This window comes from Pinus tabuliformis, chromosome 6 (assembly GCF_031772625.1).
Source record: "Pinus tabuliformis cultivar Carrire ecotype Pingquan chromosome 6, CPIR1, whole genome shotgun sequence".
NCBI lineage: Eukaryota > Viridiplantae > Streptophyta > Pinopsida > Pinales > Pinaceae > Pinus > Pinus tabuliformis.
In genome coordinates this window covers 1791982566-1792002656 of record NC_142292.1, presented here as the reverse complement: position 1 = coordinate 1792002656, position 20091 = coordinate 1791982566, and the positions used below count along the sequence as shown (strand labels likewise).

The following is a 20091-nucleotide window of genomic DNA, read 5'->3' as shown; positions in this document are numbered from 1 at the left end:
CAATCCCTCCAATCTTGAAATCTTGAAAAATTGATAAGTCTATTAGATTTTGAATGAGATCTAAAATTCTACTTTCTCCATATGAAATCTGATGAGGTCGGAACCACTCTCAAACATCCAGAGCAGGGAAAATTTTAAGGATGGAAAATTATCTTGAAGTTTAAAAACATTGGCTGTAGTAATTTAATTAGTTTAATTTAGTTTATTTAAAAACATTAGTGAATCTCATTGGTGAATTTTTATTGATGTATGTCAAATTATTCAAATTTATAATGATTTTGTATATACTCTCTATATAACATTGGCGATTTTTAGGGTAAAATAGTATTATATCGTAAAATTTAGGTGAATCATTTTTATAAAAAATGGAAATTGGCGAACTCTATTTTTGAAAAATCATGGAAAATTAGCCCACCTGCAAATATTGGCCCCTAAAATTTTCTATGATCCAGAGTCATTTCATGATAATGTTAAAAATTTAAGTAAAAGGATGAAAATGAAGATTAAGGACTAGGGCCATATGCTTGATTATTAGGTTGCCCCACTCAAAAATTATTTGTTTCTTTGAAAAAAATTGCATTTGGAATGTCACTGCTATTCTTTTTGTAAAAAAGGCTAGGTAGTGAAAATTTCACTCTTGATTCGCTTTGTGCGGGAGCTATGTTGCGGGGGAGCGCCCCCCCCGGCTCCCGCTCCCAATCTGCGCTCCGGGTGGGAGCGGGTCGGGAGCGCGCTCCCAATAAAATAATTTCCGCTCCCTGCCAATTTCGGGAGCGATATCGGGAGCGTCGCTCCCTTCGCTCCCGGAGCGAAAATTACAGCTCGGGAGCGATCAGGGAGCAATCGCTCCCGATTGCTCCTGAGCTTTAAATTTTCGCTCCAGGAGCGAATCGGCTGACGCCGGGAGCGATCCGACGGAAAAAAAAATCGTGGACGCCAAAAAAAAAATCAAATTTTTTTTTTTTTTTTTTTATGTTTTGTAAACCCAATGGGGCAAAAAACATTTCATTATCACTTGAATGAGAGCAAGAGCAAAGGAGCGAGGAGAATCGAGGAGCAAGCGTCGAGGAGCAAGGAGCAAGCCTGCAAAGAGGTAAGTAACTTAGGAGGGGCCAAAATGAAGAGGGGGATGAAGAAGCTGGAGAAAGTGGATTTGATGAAAACCCCAATGAGGAGGAGCTGGAGGAGGGTGAACATGACTCTCAAAAAACTAAACAAGACCAAACCCCATTGTGGAAATATGTTAAGAGGGCTGAAACAGGGAGAGGGGGTGGAACCACTAAATTTCATTGCCCCCATTGCAACAATGATTACACAGGTTCATACACCCATGCTAGAAGACACCTCTGTGGGAAAAGGTCATGGGATGGAGACAAACAAATAGGAATCAAAACTTGTCCAACGATGTCAACAACGGATAGAGCCAAATACATAAGGGAAGAGGAGGAAGCCCAATACAAATCAAAAAAATCAAGGGGTTTCTTGAACCAAGCTCACAATCACAAGCACAAAGAACTCCTTCAGCATCCTCCCAAGGCAGTGGATATGGAGGCACAGGTTCATTAGCTTTAAGGCGTAGAACCATATCAGATTTTCTTGATGAGGGGTGTAGGAATGATGTGGATTCAAAGGTTTACAGGTTTCTCTATGCATGTGGGATACCATTCAATGTTCTTCGCTCACCTCATTGGCACAAAATGGTTTCTGCCATAAATGATGCCCCTAAAGGATACAAGAGCCCTGTGTATGACAAGGCAAGAACCGTTGGATTTGATCATAAAAGCAAAAATATCACTTTCTTTGAATAGAATGATAAGTTCTTGGACTGACCATGGGGTGTCCATTGTATCTGATGGATGGACAAATGTAAAAGGCAAGCCATTGATAAATGTTCTTACTGTGTCTGTTAGTGGTACCATCTTTCTAACTGCACATGATTACTCAGACAAGTTCAGGACCACCATCAACATTGCAGAAGCATTACTTGAAACAATTGACCATATTGGGCCATACAATGTCATCCAAGTCATCACTGATAATGGTGCTAATTGTAAGGCAGCGGGAGCAATTATTGAGGATAAATACCCCAACATATTTTGGTCTGGATGTTTGGTTCACACATTGAACCTTCTGATGCATGATGTCAAGAACAAAAATGCACAATACAAATTGATTGGTGATTTGTACAAGAAAGGCAAAAAAATGATAAAATTTATTACAAATCATAGCAATACCCATGGCCTTTTCCGCAGTCACTCGAGATTGGAGTTGTTGAAGATTGCGAAGACCAGATTTGGTAGCTATTACCTCACCTTGAGGCGCCTTTTGAAGGTAAGAGAGTCATTGGCTAGCATGGTATCAAGTCCACATTGGCAGGTATTAAAGGAAAGGGCTACAAATGCAGCGGACAGACGAGGTTTCGAACTGGTGGAGGAGGCCGCTCTTGATGGTCAGTTTTGGACAAATGTGAGGCAAGTATGGGATTTCACCAAGCCCATTTATCACATGATTCGGTTTGCAGATACAGACAAATCAGTGATTGGCGAGGTGTATGAGCAGATGGATACCATGTTGGGGCAAATAAAAGATATTGTTCATAACAGAGATCTCGACTTGTACAAACTGATTCACTATTGTGTGTGTGAACGGTGGAATAGACTTAATATTCCACTACATTGCTTGGCGTATATCCTTACGCCAAAATACTACTCTACATCTTGGTTGGGCCAACGTGCACCAGGGGGTGGGATTAGGACCAAACCCCATTTAGATGCAGAGGTAACTAGTGGATATTTGCAAGCATTAGAAAAGTTGATACCTGACAGGGAGGAATGTGCAGCTGTGCGCCTTGAAATAGGCAAATACTTCAGTGGCACTGGTTTGTTTGGTAACTTCCATGCAATGGAAGACAGAGATAAATTTGATTCTCTCACATGGTGGGAAACATATGGCGGCCAGGGACTTTTGCCAAAATTGGCAAAAAAAGTTCTTTCACAGGTTGTAAATACTTCTTCTGCAGAGAGGTGTTGGAGCACCTACAACGACATACATAATGTGAAAAGAAACAGACTCAATGAAAACCGAGCAGAAAGCTTGGTTTATGTGCACTACAACTTGAGGTTGTTGAGTCATTACTGTGATCGGGCTTATGAGGATCCCACATATAAAATTTGGGACAATCACCCAGAGGATGACAATTTGGAGGATGGCATTGTACATCTTGAAGAACTGGAAGAGGAACTTATAAGGGATGAAGATGAAGCAGCTGCAGCAGCCATGCCACCTCCACCTCCACCATCTAGTAGCAGTGCTCGAGTTCCGAGTCTTGTTCCTTTGCGGTTGCCACCTCCATCTACACCCTCACATGGAGGGCATGTGCCTTCTAGTTCTGGTCGTCGGTCTGTGCGGGAGACTCCTAGAAGACCACCACGACTTGCTTATACTCTTGGAGACTCTCGTGGCAAGGGCCACATGTAGATTTACAGTTTACTTGTCTTTTTTAGTTTCTACTAGTTTTCATAACTGTTGAGTTTTGAGTCCTTGACTCTTGACTCTTGACTCTTTCATATCATAATGATATTTTTTGTAAACAATATATGACTGTGACAATGGAAATTTGAAGTTTGAAGTTGGCAATTATAACTTATTGGTAATGATTGTGAATTATGAATATGATGCTTCGTGAAAGACTAAAGTTGTTTCATTTCATTTCATTATTCATGTTTCATTTTATAACATTTCATTTCATGTTAACAGTTAGAAGTTAGGACTTAGAAATATCTAAGATAATACTTCTTGTAATGGTTAAACTTAGCTTACAATACAACTTTGGTGATCAATGATGATAAATGTTATATATTGAATTTTCAATTTTGAAAGCTTGAAGTTGAAACTTTGATGAATCACGATTCACGAGACTCAACATGTTGCAGTTGTAATATGTATTTTACTAACTTGTGGACATGGTTGATGAAGATTATAACTTCTAGATGATTGATGTGGGTTCAATGATCAATCTATGTTTTTTATATCTAATTCATCATTCTACATGTCTTTGTTGACATATATGTATCAAAAATTAAAAAATATAAAATATATATATATTTTAAAAGAATCGCTCCGGGATTCACTCCCAAACCGAGAGCTTCTGAAAATGTCACTCCTGCTCCCGCTCCCAAGTAACATAGTGCGGGAGTGCGATTCGGGAGCGGATTCGAGGGGGGGGGGGGCGGGGGGCACTGCGCTGCAACCCTAGTGTAGAAGCCTTCTAAAATCATTATGTCAAGGTTGGCCTTTACATTTCAGTCAAATCTCTTTGTGGGCCCCAAATTTCACCCTGGGGTTAGAATGTGGTCTCATGGGTCTCCAAATGGCCATAGTGTCAATCTCTGCTCCAACCTTGAGGGCTTCCAAGGTGTTGTCAACCCTCCCATGTCTCAAGTGGTGAGACCATCCTCCTCTGGGCCCTGGATTAAATGTGATCCCTCTCAAAGTGCTAAGATACGTGGGGGCTTGTTGGGTCTAGGTGTATGATCCCAAAAAGTCATGAAATGTAGGGCAAAGTGCTAAAATGATATGGGTGTTGGAGGTGCCCAAGGGTGTTGGTGCTAATATGCTTCTTTGGAGGCCTATGTATCTGTGGGTGAGGTGCCCAGGCCATGGCTGTGGAACTGTTACCCACCACTAGTGGGTGACCCCTATAGGAGAAAATTTCTCCTAGATTTGTCTTCAATTGGCAGCCAACAACCCCTTGCAGCCACTTGATAGCTTTGATGTGCTACTTTTCTCTGCCACCTAAGCCAACCATTGTGTACCCTCGCTCATCTGTCATGATCGTATGTTTGAAGGTGGGCCATCCAATCCCAAAGGTATGATTTTTCATTATGTAATTGGGTGTTTATGCTTGTTTTTCTTGGGCACACTTGGGCATGGATTACTGGGCAACTTGGAAGAAGGAAAAGGTCTTTGAATGTACTCTAGTTCCTTTACCTCAATCGGGGGGTTAATCTTGAATCCTAGGTCCCATGGGATCTCCTTTATTGGCTATTAGCTTTACGAGTGGAAATACATGGGAAATCTTGATTTTGGTTGCGGGGTCTTGTGTCACGAGACCATATATCTCACTCCCCTACGCTCATTACAAGCCCTTTTCACACTTTCCTTGTCTGGGTCCACATTTGTCCATTGGGTGCACAAGGTGTTAGCCTCCCCTTGCCCTTGTCCACACCTTGGGTCGGGCCTGGAACAATGCCCTGGAGGTTGATGCAGCTAAAAAGAAAAATAAAAGCATAATATGGCCAGATACAACAGGGACTGTACCACAAAATGCAAAAGATGGTTGGGACAATAACATTGAGCACGTGGGCAAATGACAAGCATGAGCTCTACCCCATATCATTATGGTCATCACCCTGGTTCTTAGGGCCCCTATGAGTGCCCCTTGCATCATTAATGAACCCATGAATGTCCCAACTCTTGGTGGGTGATGAATTGCCCCACTTTAAGGGGATAATTACTTCTACATGTTACATAGCATGCTCTCATCCCCTTGAGCCCCAAGCAGTGAAATGAAGAAAAATCAATAAAAGGAAAAAGACAAATGGAGAAGGGTGGAAAAACAAAGGCCAAGGTAACTCATGCACCACTACTACTCTCTCCTACATTCATATACACAAGGTGTGGGCTTTCCTCATCATAGCTACCCTTGTACCATGGCATGTGGCTTGGAACATTCCCTTTGCCCCCACTTCATTCCATCATTATTTCACATGATACCTGCCTCTTGAAGGGTGTACCTTGGACTTGTCTCTCCCTTAGAGGTTGCACCTAATAGGGCCCTTCATTAACCTCTCTTACCTAGGGCGGTAACATTAAGACATTTTCATGCCCCAAAATTGGAAGGGAAACCTGTTAGAAAATCAGAAAGGCAGAAGTTTTTTCCTTATATAGATAATTACTTGTGATTTTCTTATCTTTATGTTCTTATGTTATCTTTTAGTTCATCAAGCAATTACCAAAACAACAACACAAAGATCACAAACACCATATATAGGCGGACAGCCAAGGCAAAACCCCTATCTAGGGAAAAATTAGTCAACAACTCTTCCTTAACAACTTCACGAGATAATCCAAGACTCTTGACCTAGACACAAACTTCCTCCACACCAAGTCATCCTTTTTTTCCTTCTGTAGATGGTAACCCTTTCAACAATAACTTTGACCTAGTAGCAACAACTTGTAGTAACAACAAAACTTCGATCTAGCAATAACTTCGACCCAGCAGTTAACCCAACAACAACTTTGACCCAACAGTTATCCCAACAACAACTTCAACCTAGCAGTTAACCCAACAACAACTTCGACCCAATCAACAACTTCGACCTAGTAGTTAACCCAACAACGGCTTCGACCCAGCAGTTAGCCCAACAACAACTTCGACCCAATAGCTAGCCTCTTGATCCAACAGCAACACTTCGACCCTGCAGTAGTAGACCAAAAAATCCACACGTGTGAGAGAGAGATGACCCAAAAACCTCGATCTTGATCTTTTCAGCACTTCTCCTGCCTCTTTCTCTTGGATATCGAACTTGTGAGATAAACGTGTCCAAATGAATTCAAATTGCTTCAATATATAGGCTTCTAGTGAGGTCAAATTACCCAGTTTGATGTCGACTTGATCTCCTTGAGGTCGACTTGGTGTGTAGGTGACAAATACTTTATTTGACTCAATAATAAATCTTTTTACATGATTCAAAAGCCCAATCAACAACTCTTCCTTAATAACTTCACGAGATAATCCAAGACTCTTGACCTAGACACGAACACCTCCACACCAAGTCAGCTTTTTCTTCCTTACGTAGATGATAACCCTTTCAACAATAACTTTGACCTAGTAGCAACAACTTGTAGCAGCAACAAAACTTTGATCCAACAATAACTTCGACCCACAGTTAGCCCAACAACAACTTCGACCCAACAATTAGCCCAACAACAACTTCGTGTGAAAATTCCTAGTCTAGCGAACCCCTACTGTAGTGAAACTAAATTTACTTCTCCTACTTGATTTTAATATACATTATCAAGTTATTTTCTGAATACTGAAGTAAATTACTTCTGCAGCCTACACTACTTTAAATTTGATTTCATGAAACAAAATACCGAGCAAAGAACAAGATACATAGGACACAATTATTTTTGGACAAAATAGTCCTTGGAAAAACCCAATTGGAGAAACTAGTGCAACAACTTTGAGGGTTTTCTATTATTAAGCAGTAATTCTGAATACAATGCTGGATGCCCTCCTGACAATCCAGTGACAAAGAAAATACAATGGCGGAAAATTGAGTGAGTTTTACCTCACTTCGCCTGGCAGATTCCAGTTGATTCGACAACAAAACTGGCTAACCCCAGCTATCTTTGCGCTGGCCCTGCGTAGGCCCCGCTTGCGTCAGCCTTACAGGCTCTGTGTCAGCTTTGCGTTGTCTCTTCTGCTTCTTGTGTCAACCTTCTCGATAGTTCCCCGCCAGTTTCAACTCCCTGTATGGAGGGCAACTTCACTTCTGCACTGGCCTTCTAGCTTTGTGTTAGGCCTGAGTGGGTCCAAATTGGCCTAGCGTCAGTCCTTCTAGTTGTTGTGTTGCATCCACTAGCATCTCTCTGCCTCTCTGTCTAGTACTCCTGAACTATCCATGCCCCTCTACTGCAAAATGATCACTCATTTTGAATTCTTAGCTTCCTAGCCTCAGAAATCGAACTCCAAATCAATTCGTTCTCTCCGTGTGTCTTTCTATATGAACCCCAAGCCTCCTTATACTTTTCTTGCTGAGACTTCAACGGTCTAGATTAAGTCTCTAACCAATGGCTAAGATTAAAACTTGACTTGATCTGCTTTCTAGAACATTGTCACCCATATTTTGATTAATACCCATTAATACTTTAATTTTCCCAAGTTTAGACTTAGGAACCCCATTAAAAATATTAATTATTTTAATAAAATACAATCCGGGTGGAATTTCACCAAACAATTCCACCAATTTTCATGGGCAGAGCACATCCGATGCTACCAAAAAGAAACCCTTTGACCAAACAGTTAGCCCAACAACAACTTCGATCCAGGGGTTAGCCCAACAACAACTTTGACCTAGCAGTTAGCCTTTGACCCAACAACACTTCAACCCTCCAGTAGTAGACCAAAAAATCCACATGTGGGAGAGAAATGACCCAAAAAATTCGATCTTGATATGAACTTCTTGGAGTTTCACACTTTTTCTGCGTCTTTCTCTTTGATATCAAACTTGTGAGATAGATGTGTCCAAATGAATTCGAACTGCTTCAATATATAGGCTTTTGGTGAGGTCGAATTAATCATTTTGAGGTCGACTTGATCTCCTTGAGGCTGTCTTGGTGTGGAGGTGACAAATACTTTATTTGACTCAATAATAAGTCTTTTTACATGATTCAAAAGCCCAAGAAGGGTCTCTTTAAATGGACAATGACTCTAATGACTCGAAAGAAATTCTAGAAGTCATCAATGGGGACTTTGACGTAAAACATGATGACCTGAGCATGAAACCCATGCTTTAATAAGTCATAGTAATAATAATAAAAATTTTCTTTTTCATTCTTTTGATAAATACATTTCATTGTGATTCAAATACAATTTATGAGGACCGAACCTAGTTACATTTTAACACTCCCTTTTAACTAGGGAGGTATTCACAGGTACACGGAAGATCTAAAAAACACATGAACCATGAAGAGTTTAGACACTTATGGTGCCACAGACTAGATTCTTGACCAGGGCAATCTATTCGGGATGGATTAAGATGGACTAAAGTTTTCAGCCTCTCTAGGTACCATTAGGCTTACTTGCTAACCATCAACCCAGGGATCTAGGTGCGTATTGCAAGGTCAGAGCTCTATGACCAACACCACCCTCCCTACTACTTTGGGATCTAGACATCAACACATATGCTGACCACATGTCCTCCCAAACATTTTACACACTCAATGCCTCAACAAATCTCTCTAACCTCAAGCATGCTTTTCAAAAACTTTGAGAGATTTACCTGAACAGTCGCAACCCCAATCAGTAACAACCTTTCAAATATGCATGAGTAAACACAAACCTTCAAGGTCTTCTAACTTCTTGACACTGCCTCACAATTCATCACAGTAGGACTTTGAGGCTTCTCAAACAAATCTAGACAATTTTCCTCAATCATTCAAGTTTCTTTCCTATTTCTCATGCAACAACATACAACCTGTTTTCCTTCTTTCATAAACACCTCAATATGCAATCTCCAATTTCTTCAAGTTAGCCATCATGACTATAATATGCCCTCCATCTCAACTCGAGAGATATACTCTTTTCTTTATCTAGGCTCCCTCTTAACTTAGGAAGATCAACTTCTTTTCTATGATATTAGAGAATCTTTTATGGCTTCCATCCTTTTTGATCATCATCATTTATACAACTTCCTTTATCATGCTTTATCAACCAAATCAACTTTACTTACGAATATCTTCAAAATATTGAAGATTATGTACCTGCACAACATAAATAACAAATACAACCGAATACATATATAGAAGCGTGAACTTAACTATATCAGAATCATACAATAATGGAAGCATTAGACTTTAGACATCAAATACCAAAACTTAGTTATGCTCATAATCAGCAAGAGACGCATACTTTTGTACTTCAACTTCTTAGATCACATTAGTAACTCAATGAAGATATCAGTCTCATTATATCTAGGGTCTCAATAATTCTTCCAGGGATATGACATACCCTACTACAATATATTGCAAACCTTAGAAACAATTCAAACAAATATAGTTCTATAGTGAATCCTGTTGTCACACAAAATGTCTAGGCAGTGCGACAACGACTCAAATTGGGGGCTGTCACACTGATCTCCAATCACTCGGTTTGAGCTGTCTCCTTGTAGTAGACTAAGGGGGGTAGGCCCTATAGAAATGGGATGAATGAAAACTCGTTGGGAACCAACTAGTTTTGGGAGACACAGCTAAGAAACCAATACTTGTTTAGATTGCACAAGCTTTTGAAGGATTCAATTTTATTTGAGGAAAATGATACTAGTGCCTTGTGGAGTCAACTATCTTGCGAAGGAAATAAACTCTGTTGAAATTTGATGAAAAAAAGTTTCCTGCAAACCCAACCCAGTTTTAATTTCACCTTATCACTCCCATTCAGTTAAATGCCCTTTCCCATAAACATATATTCAACATATAGAATTCTGGAAATGAAATTTTCAGATTAAAACACATGAGATTGCCAACACATGCTAAAAATAAATATGGACATAAAGAGACTAGCAACACACATAAAAATACACACAGATTTTTGGTCAATTTAGACCCAGGTAAAACCCCTTCAATATTTTCCGTGGAAAACTTGTTAGAGAACTCTTCAAATTTATTTATCTTTCAAGTTTAGGAAAAATGCATTTGCAGACAAAACAAAACAAAACAACAAAATACAACATATCTCTTCAGCCCAAAACTCCTTGAAAACCATGTACACTTTGCCTCGATTTTCGTGCCCACTTGAAGCTGAAAATATGTACTGTATGGATACGACTGTACAAACTATATTGTACAAATTCCATACGGACTACACAGATTTCCGTACCGTTGTACAGACTGTATGATTTTTTTGTTCTCTCAGAAATTTCTCTTGAACGATGTGCAACTCACTACTTTCAATGTTGTTTGGACTATACCTTCTGCTATATTCTATGCCTTGATTTCCATGCCCATTTTTGCCCAGAAATCACTCCTTTAGCTTGTTGCAACAAATTTCTCCTTTAGAACTTTTTTCTAGCTCTCATCCTCCATTCTCCAATTTGCTCATGAAGAATGAATGCAATCTCTTTTTTCTTTTCTCCCTTATGTTTCCCTAAATTACTTTTGGGCAACCCTAAGATCTAATGGCTCAGATTCATTTAGATCAAGGGATGAGAATACATGTGCATTTAATTCTCACTTTCTATTTTTTAACTCACCCATTAAATAAAGTACTCACATTGTACATTATGTCTAAAGTCAATTTTCAATTTATAATTTAACATTGACTTTACCACTTATAAAGTCACTTTCACTTTATAAAGTCACACTTACGAAAAAAATTATTTTGGACACTTCCCCTAGGTAGAGACTAACCATGGGAAACCACTTGTCCAAGGTACATTAAAAATCAACAAAGTCCATGTAAATGATGGGAAAGTGCTGCTGAATGATTCGATCGTCTTATATGCAAACAAAAAACTTAAAGTTATGTGAAATGTAAGGACTTGGTTTTGTTTAGTTAAATGAGGGCCTAAAATAGACGTCTAAACACTTCATTTTGATTTGCAATTCAAGCAAGAATTCAGAGATACAAAGTACATAAGAAGAAAGAAGGCCGAGGAGAATAAGGAATCTGTTGTTTAGGACGAAAAAAAAGGATAATTCTGTTTGGGCATAAAATCGTGGTCGAAGTTGCCATAGTTGCCGTGGTCGAAGCTGTCGTAGTCGAAGCTGCCATAGTTGCCATGGTCGAAGCTGGTCTAGTTGCTGTGGTCGAAGTTGTCATAGTTACCGTGGTCGAAGCTGCCGCAGTTGCCGTGGTCGAAGCTGCTATAGTTGCCATGGTCGAAGCTGCTGCAGTGGTCTAGTCGCTGTGGTCGAAGTTGTCGTAGTTACCGTGGTTGAAGCTGCCGCAGTTGCCGTGGTCGAAGCTGCTATAGTTGCCGTGGTCGAAGCTGCCACAGATGCCATGGTCGAGGCTGTCGTAGTTGCCGTGGTTGAAGCTACCATGGTTGAAGTTGTCCTAGTTGTCGTGGTCGAAGTGTTGATTTATTGGGATTGGACAAATAGAGCTTGTTGAAGTCTTCTCTTGGAACAAAATAGGGCAGAGTTGGAGAAATTTATGAAGCAACATATTAAAGATTTGTGGAGATCATTGAAGACCATGATGCATTGAAGCCATCATTAGGTGACCTTGAAGAAGTTTTGTTTGGGTAACATGAAGAGCATTGGTGACACCTTCATGTGAAGAACAAGGTTGTCATTGATGATGAGACGTGGAGACTTAAGTGAAGGGATAGCTTAAGATTGACAGGGCTCGTTGAAGAAGACATTGGGAGCCGTGAAGTATAAAAACATACCTTGACAAAGTGAACCTATAGGGTCGGAGCCCTTGGGGTTGGTGTCTCAGAATTGACAAGGTTGGTGCTTGGCAAATATAAGATTGGTGTCCTTGGAGTTGGTGCTCCTAAACTCAAGGTTGGTGCCTTGGATAAGATAGGATTGGAGCCCGAAAGGATCAAAGTTCTCAAGAAACCAGGTTGGAGCTTGTACCAGAGAAGGGTTGGCGCCCTAGGGGTTGGAGCCTCTAAACGCAAGGTTGGTGCCTTGAGATGATAGGGTAGATGCCCTAGAGGTTGGAGCCTCACAAAAATCCAAGTTGGTGCTTGACAACAGGTTGGAGCATGGGAGATTGAAGATTGGTTGGAGCCCCATATACATTGTACTTGATTTTTTGTGAAAAAGAAATTAGTAAAAGCATTTATTCTTATTGTTCATTTTGTGTTCTAAATATAAATGGTCTAACTGGTAAAAATAACAATTGAAAAGAAATACTGATTCACCTCCCTCTCAGTGTTTCCAACACTAGGGGGCAGAGGATGAGGTTCCCCACGGGGAAGCTTCTTCAGGGAAGAGGAGGCCCAAGTAGCTTCGAGACACCTTGAAGGAAGCGAAGTCTGTTGGTCCTCCTAAGAGGGTGAACTGGGAGAGTGTGCCACCTGAGCGGTTTTGCAGTTATTTAGCCAAGGGTACCAACATTGTTGAATCTGAGCCTACTAGCTATGAGGAGGCTGGTAGCCAGGAGGTATGGAGAGAGGCTATGGTGGAGGAGTTTGCCTCTATCATTAAGAACAATGTCTGGGAAGTGGCGCCTAGGCTTGAGGGCAAGTCAGTTGTGACTTCCAGGTGGCTCTACAAGGTCAAGCGTGCTGCGGATGCTAGCATTGAGAAGTTCAAGGCGAGGTTTGTGGCTAGAGGGTTCTCAGAGATAGAGGGAGTGACTATGATGAGACTTTCATTCCCGTAGTTCGATACACTTCTATCTTGTCCCTTATTTCTATTGCTGCAGAAATGGGTTGGTAGATCCATGAGATGGATGTTAAGACTGCATTTGTGAATGAAGTTATAGAGGAGGAGGTGTATGTTGAGCAGCAACAGGGCTTTGAGGTGATTGGGCGGGAGACCCATGCATGCTGGTTGAGGCGAGTACTCTACGGACTTAAGCAAGCTCCGAGAGCTTGGTATGCGAGGATTGATACTTACTTGCAACAGATGGGTTTCACCAAGAGTGATGCAGATTTGAACCTATACTACATTGTTGTAGGGGATGATCCGCTCATTCTTGTGCTATATGTTGATGACTTGTTCATTAGTGGGGCACAGAGACAGGTTAGTGGTTGCAAGGAGGATCTTGCTATGGAGTTCGAGATGAAGGACATTGAGTTGATGCATTACTTTTTGGGGCTTGAGGCGTGGCAGAAGGAGGAGCATATCTTTTTAGGGCAGGGGCAATATGCTATGGATGCGTTGAGCAGATTTCGTATGGCAGAGAGTCGACCCATGTATACACCTATGATCACCAACTGGAAGAAGCTTCATGATTCAGATTCTAGTTTGGTGGATCCCACATTGTATAGGCAACTTATTGGGTCATTGATTTATCTGATCAACACTAGGCCAGATATATGCTTTGCAGTGAAAACACTTAGCCAATTTATGGTTGAGCCTAGGAGGGTGCACTGGGTAGTTGCAAAGCACATTCTTCGCTACGTGCAAGGGATTGTTGATTATGGTCTGGACTATAGGCAGGGAGATGGAGTGAGGTTGGCAGGTTACACAGATTCAGATTGGGCAAGGTGTGCTTTTGACAGGAAAAACACTTCAGGGTGTTGCTTTGGATTGGGTTTGACAGTTGTGTCTTGGTTCAGTCGAAAGGAAAAGTCAATTGCTTTGAGCTCTTCTGAGGCTGAGTATATGGCTACTAGCTAGGCTAGTTGTGAGGCCATTTGTCTTCGCAAGTTGTTGGATGGCCTATTTGACCAGGAGTTGAGATCGACGGTTATTCACTGTGATAATCAGAGTTGCATTAAACTCACGAAGAATCCAGTGTTCCATGACAGGTCAAAAGTTAAAACACATTGAGATCAGATATCATTTCATCAGGGACTATGTTTAGAAGGGGGCAGTGAAGCTGGAGTATATATCGACAAATCAACAGGTGGTCGATGTTCTCACGAAGTCCTTGCTAAGAGGCAAGAAGGTCCATTTCAGGGACAAGATGGGTGTGGTGAGAAACACTTTCCTCGATAAGAGGGAGTGTTGATTTTTAATGTACCTTAGACAATTCGAGCAATCTGAACCTCAACATTTGCTCCCATAGTCAGAGTTTCGGCTGTTCTCTTACCCTCATCATAGCAACTGTGGACTCCGATGGGATTAACATTGCCCCAGTAAGCTTCAGTTTGAGGATGTTCAAGAGGATCTCCATAAACCTCACTGGTACTTGTAAGCAAAAAACGTGCCGCAACACACTTGGAAAGTCTGAGTATGTTCAAGGTTCCCACATCATTAGTTTTGATAATCTTCACAGGGTTGTGTTTGTAATGCACAGGGGAAGCGGGGCAAGCCAAATGGTAGATCTGATCAACCTCCTATAATAAGGGTTCCACAACATCATGCCTTATCCGTTCAAACCTTGGATTGCCAAAATGATGCAAAACATTCTCCTTCCTTCCTGTGAAGAAATTGTCGACAACAATAACACTGTCGCCTCTTGCCATGAGCCTGTCAGCTCCACCCGTCACGACAACTCGCAGGGACTTTCTCTTCAAACCTAGGGGCACTTTAGCCCCCGAATTCACCATCGAACCCGAATGATACTGAGCAAACCGAGAAACAGGCGTCTCATAAACAACCCGATGAGGTTTGTCGGGCACAAACCTTCCATTTTCATTAACATTAGAAGCCAAAAAACCAGGCTGAAGGATAAAGAAAGTCGATGCGATGGCGATTCCTATCAAAATAAATAGCAGCCGCTGCTCCCTGAGCAAATAATCTACTGGCTTGATAATAGACCACGTCTTTTCTGGCTTAAGAGAGTACTCATCACTGTTATTCATATTGGACTGATAAAATTTCTGATCCTCTGATGAATAAGTCTTCAATGAGCCACCACTGGGCAAGTCTGATCTGCTGCCACCGAACAGATCAGGAAATCCAATGCGCCACCATCGGGCAAATCCGATCTGCTACCACCGAACAGATCAGGAACTCCAATGTGCCACCACCGGGCAAATCCGATTTGCTGCCACCGAACAGATTAGGAACTCCAATGCGCCACCACCGGGCAAATCCGATCTGCTGCCACCGAGTAGATCAGGAACTCCAATGTGCCACCACCGGGCAAATCCGATCTGCCACCGAACAGATCAGGAACTCCAATGTGCCACCACCGGGCAAATCCGATCTGCTGCCACCGAACAGATTAGAAATTTCAAAGTGCCACCACCGGGCAAGGTCGATCTGCAAAAAATTGCAGATTTTCCAAAGAGAAAGAGGCTGGCGCTTCTCGACGGCGAAATACCTGTGCCGAAAACAAAATCGATGCGTCTTACGAAATTGGCGCGATTAAGGCTTGATTTTCTGCGCCAATAGCACTTTCTGGCGCGCTGGCGCTACTATCTCTCTCAAAACCGCGCCAAATGGCGCGACTGTTCCTTAATAAACAGCGCCAACCCTTCCTTCCGCTCAAAAATGGCGCGACTGTTCGCGATGAAACCGCGCCAACACTTTCTTCCGCTCAGAGATGATCAGTCATCTGAGACCTGTGCTTCAGGTGTTACTGCAGTCCACCTGATTCTACGAATGCTTCTGTACACTCCACCGCCACTACAGTTTTGTAATCAATGATGCATCCTAAAAAAAAATTTAAGGCTATCCCTACTCTGTGCTCTGATACCAAGATAAAAATCAGACTTGAATTGAAAAAGGAGGAGTTACAGCTCACAGGTGAGTACTGCACCTGGAGACTGCACTCAAACAAAGAGAACTCTCTCCGTACACTCTACATTCATCAAATGAGCAATTACATCATTAAGTACATTACTAGAGATCAGGAAGTTGCAACCAAACTCCTAAACTCTAGGAACAAATCCTAAACTAAGGAGATACGTTACAACTTGTGTAACCATTTCTCCATTAATATAAAATAATATTAACTATTTTCAACTATAACTTGGTCTAGTGTAGAGTTAGGTAAATTGTGTTTCTTTACTATGTACTTTTGTAACTTACAATCCGACGGTCACGATATGTAGTGATCCGATGGTTCATTCTCTCCTCAATATTACTGACATTTAATCCGTGGCTTAACACCCGATTGGTCCATGATCTCTATTTAAAGAGCATGGAGGGTCATTTGTAGTGTAACCATTCATGAGAGAAGCTTATGTAAATTTTCATTCATTTATTAATAAATTGCCTGAAGTGGCCGCGTTGGCTCAAGCCTTGGACTGTTTCCCTCCTACAGGTCACGTTACCCATAATCTCCTTAGGTCATTCTACTTCAGTAACAAGGTAATCCTTGCCTTCCAAGGCATGAAATTCAATGCTAATCTAACTGGTCCTCAAATCTGAGACTGTTTGTTGCCATCTTTGATTTGATAATTAACCTTGTTCTTAGTCCTTTAAGCACCTGGGAGAATATGAAAAGATCTTCGTTGTGTATTTGTCTTGGTCCTTTGAGAGACCTATTGAAATTAATCTCATGACCCCAGGCTAGAAGCAACATGACCGTTGTAGCTGGCTCATGCATGGTCCACTCAACATCATTCACATGCCCCATTTCCTACAACATGCACCTACTCCTACAAATGTACTTTTGTACAACGTACGTTATGTACAGATCACATCTTAAATTTTATGCTGAACTGATTGCAGTAGTGCGACTCACACCATGTCACCTATGCGCTAAATCCATTTGCTACGAGCCACTGTAAAATTTATCGCTATCCTGCTACGTCTGCATGGCTCTTGAAGACCTTGACCATTTTGCTGTCTTCGTTTTGTTCTGGCCACTATGTACTGACAGCTGACTACCACCTCCTTTGCTCCACAACCTTGCTTTGCGGTTGCTTTTGTGGTGGTTAGGATCTGCAGTTGTTCTACTCCCCCCCATAATGGTTTGGCTACTCCTCTATACATCCCCGCGATGCTGTTGACCCAGTGCATGTGGCCCATTGGCCCTTTTCCCGCAACTGTCTACCTTTCTGTCTGGCGACTATTGCACAATGCCAATGCTCTTTTTTTAGCACACTCGTCGATTCCTTCTTTTGGTGGCCTATTGTCTTGTGTCCCCAATACATTGCCGATTACCACAACATGTTTATGACAGGCTGGGTGCTTAGGCTTGGTGGCTGCCTTGACAGATCTTGTTGGCTACCTACAATTTTTTTTTTTTTTTTTTTCCATTTGTTTTAACCGTAAAACTTAACTAGTCTTCAGCCTGCGGTTGATGTTCGGACAACATACATCTTGGTTCCAGTGCCTGCAAAATATTATATGACCGCCTCATATGATTGCTGGCCGAACATAGCCCCCTGCAATCCCTGTACAAACTTGTCACCTGTGCTAAACCTTTGAGATCGATCATAACTCAATTAATTATTGTGGACTATTAATCCAACGTACTAAGGATAATTAAGTTAATTATTTAAGTGATGTAGATATAATCTTAACCTTTAATCTGAAGTGAGGTGAGATTTGATCTCAACTGTGAGGTAGCGACTTGTTGACTGTAGTTAGTTCCAGTATAACTGGGAGTTAACTGCTAGCCCACACCATCAGGTGGGATGATCTAGACAGAGAGGGTAGACCAATTGAGTTACCATCATTGTCCGTTGCAGACTGGTGCAATGATTTTTCTCAATACAGGACCCGAGACACGACACAAGGGATTTTTCAGTTTGGAGGAGATCGAGTAGTTGCATGGCACATGCATTGATACCACGAACATCTTCATCATTCTAGGATTATAATGATATACTCGCATGTGACATGTGAGCACTTTCAATTTTAGTTGAGTTTTCACGCATGCATTGTGTTGCATGGTGATTCTGACACAGTATTCAAATTCCTCTTGGAATTCCAGATCCAGTGGTGGTCTTGCATGCGACATGCATCAACTTCCTGTTTTTAGCAGTTTTTGGTATGGCTTCATATGGATTGCATGCGACATGCAACAATTTCCGGCTGTTTTGAGACACATGCATGAGCCTGGGATAATGCATGCATATGTTGACAACATTGGTGAACTCCCCATAAAATTCTGATGCTGATGAGTATAATGTTGTATACGTGCATGACAGTACCAGATTGCATGCATGACTGACACATGGTAACATGCATGGGTGAGATGTAGCCTCTCCTCGTGGTTGACACATGGCACGATGAGAGCTTCCAAATGGCACCTCATGCATGGGAAATGGATTGATAAAACAAAAATTGAAATAAAAAGGAGAGCGCCCACTTTAACTCAGCTAAACTCTACATGCATGCCACCCACTCCACCTCCCTCCACATGCATGCCACTTCCACTCTAGTTCACTTATCTCTCTTATACTCCTCATTTGCCTCCTAACTCTCTCTCCATGCCACATCTCACTCATCCACTCCACCTCACTTAACATGCACACCGGTTCCACTCCACTTTACTCAACTCTCTCAAACACATTAAAATGTAAAGCAATTGGGGTTGCTATGCATGCCACAAATCAGACTTAGCTTGCTGATTGCAGAAAAGCCTAAAAACTATGCTAATATTCTCAAAGGTGCCATCAACAGTGAAAGCAGCAGAAGGAAAGAAAATGACGACGAGCAGAAACCTGATTCTTATCACAACAACAAGAATTAGTTCAGAGTAGCTGTTCCACCAAGAAGGCCTTTCACAAGGCGATACCAAAATCTCTTCCTTGGCTAGTGTTTTTCTTGGAATAATTTTGGAGAGAAGCAGTTAGCATCTTAGGAAAAGAGTCTACATTTTGAATAGAGCACAAATTAGAGTGAACAGCAGCGAGACGCCTTACGAATTGTGGAGAGGTAGACCAACTACAATCAAATGCTTCAAAGTACTTGGGAGCAAGTGCTATATAAAGATAAATGAAGATAATTAGTCACCAACATATTAAATTACCATTAACATGTGTGCCAATGAGGGGCACACTGTAATAAAGTGCTGTACCATGTAAGCAAAATATGTTCTACCTAGCAAAAAGCCTCCATGATAACTATAGAATATAAAGTCCAACTTTAACATGCACTGCCACCAAAAGATTATTACATCAAAAATCATCATCTAACCTTTAGAAATAATCAGATTCCAGAGGAAAGTAGCAGATGATAATCAAAGTGTTCCAAGAAAGAAAGACACTACTTGAATCGAGTTGTATTTCAAATGCTTATTGGTTGTGATCATTGAAAAGCTGTATTGAGATGACTATATTGAAACAATAGAATTCCAATAATGAATGGATGTGGAAGATGACCCAACCTTGCCCATCAGGGATGTGATTTGGTTGGTTAAGGTCAAGAACCAACCGAGGGGGAAAGAGTCCGAAATTACTATTAAGGGGTTGCAGGAAAACCATTTTAGTCTATTTCTTGGTTGTCAGAAGTTGCTCTTTGACATTCCTAAGTTCCTCTTCTTGTGACCTTGTAAGATCAACAACATTATATATCTTGAGTAGGAGTGGAGGAACTCCTTTTCTTGGCTCAGATGGCTCGAAGCTAGATTTATAGTTGACAACTAAATGCCCCCACCACTCTAAAAGACATCTAAACATCCATTGGGATGCCGTGCAGATGCCAAAGAGGTTCAATGTTTCCCGGAAATGTTGCAGGGATATGGGTAACATTTGACATACTCTTCCATAAGGATTGTCCTTGGGAAAGGGAAATAAGGGGGATGCATTCTAGTGCAAAATAGATTTTTCCATTCAA

At 41.4% G+C, this 20091-nt stretch overlaps 1 pseudogene across 1 annotated transcript in view; it reads left to right on the top strand.

The window, feature by feature from the left end:
• LOC149266179 (uncharacterized) overlaps positions 1 to 20091 on the top strand; it is a 209289-nt pseudogene that overhangs the window by 113920 nt on the left and 75278 nt on the right. The gene's annotated exons all lie outside the window — the stretch shown is intronic.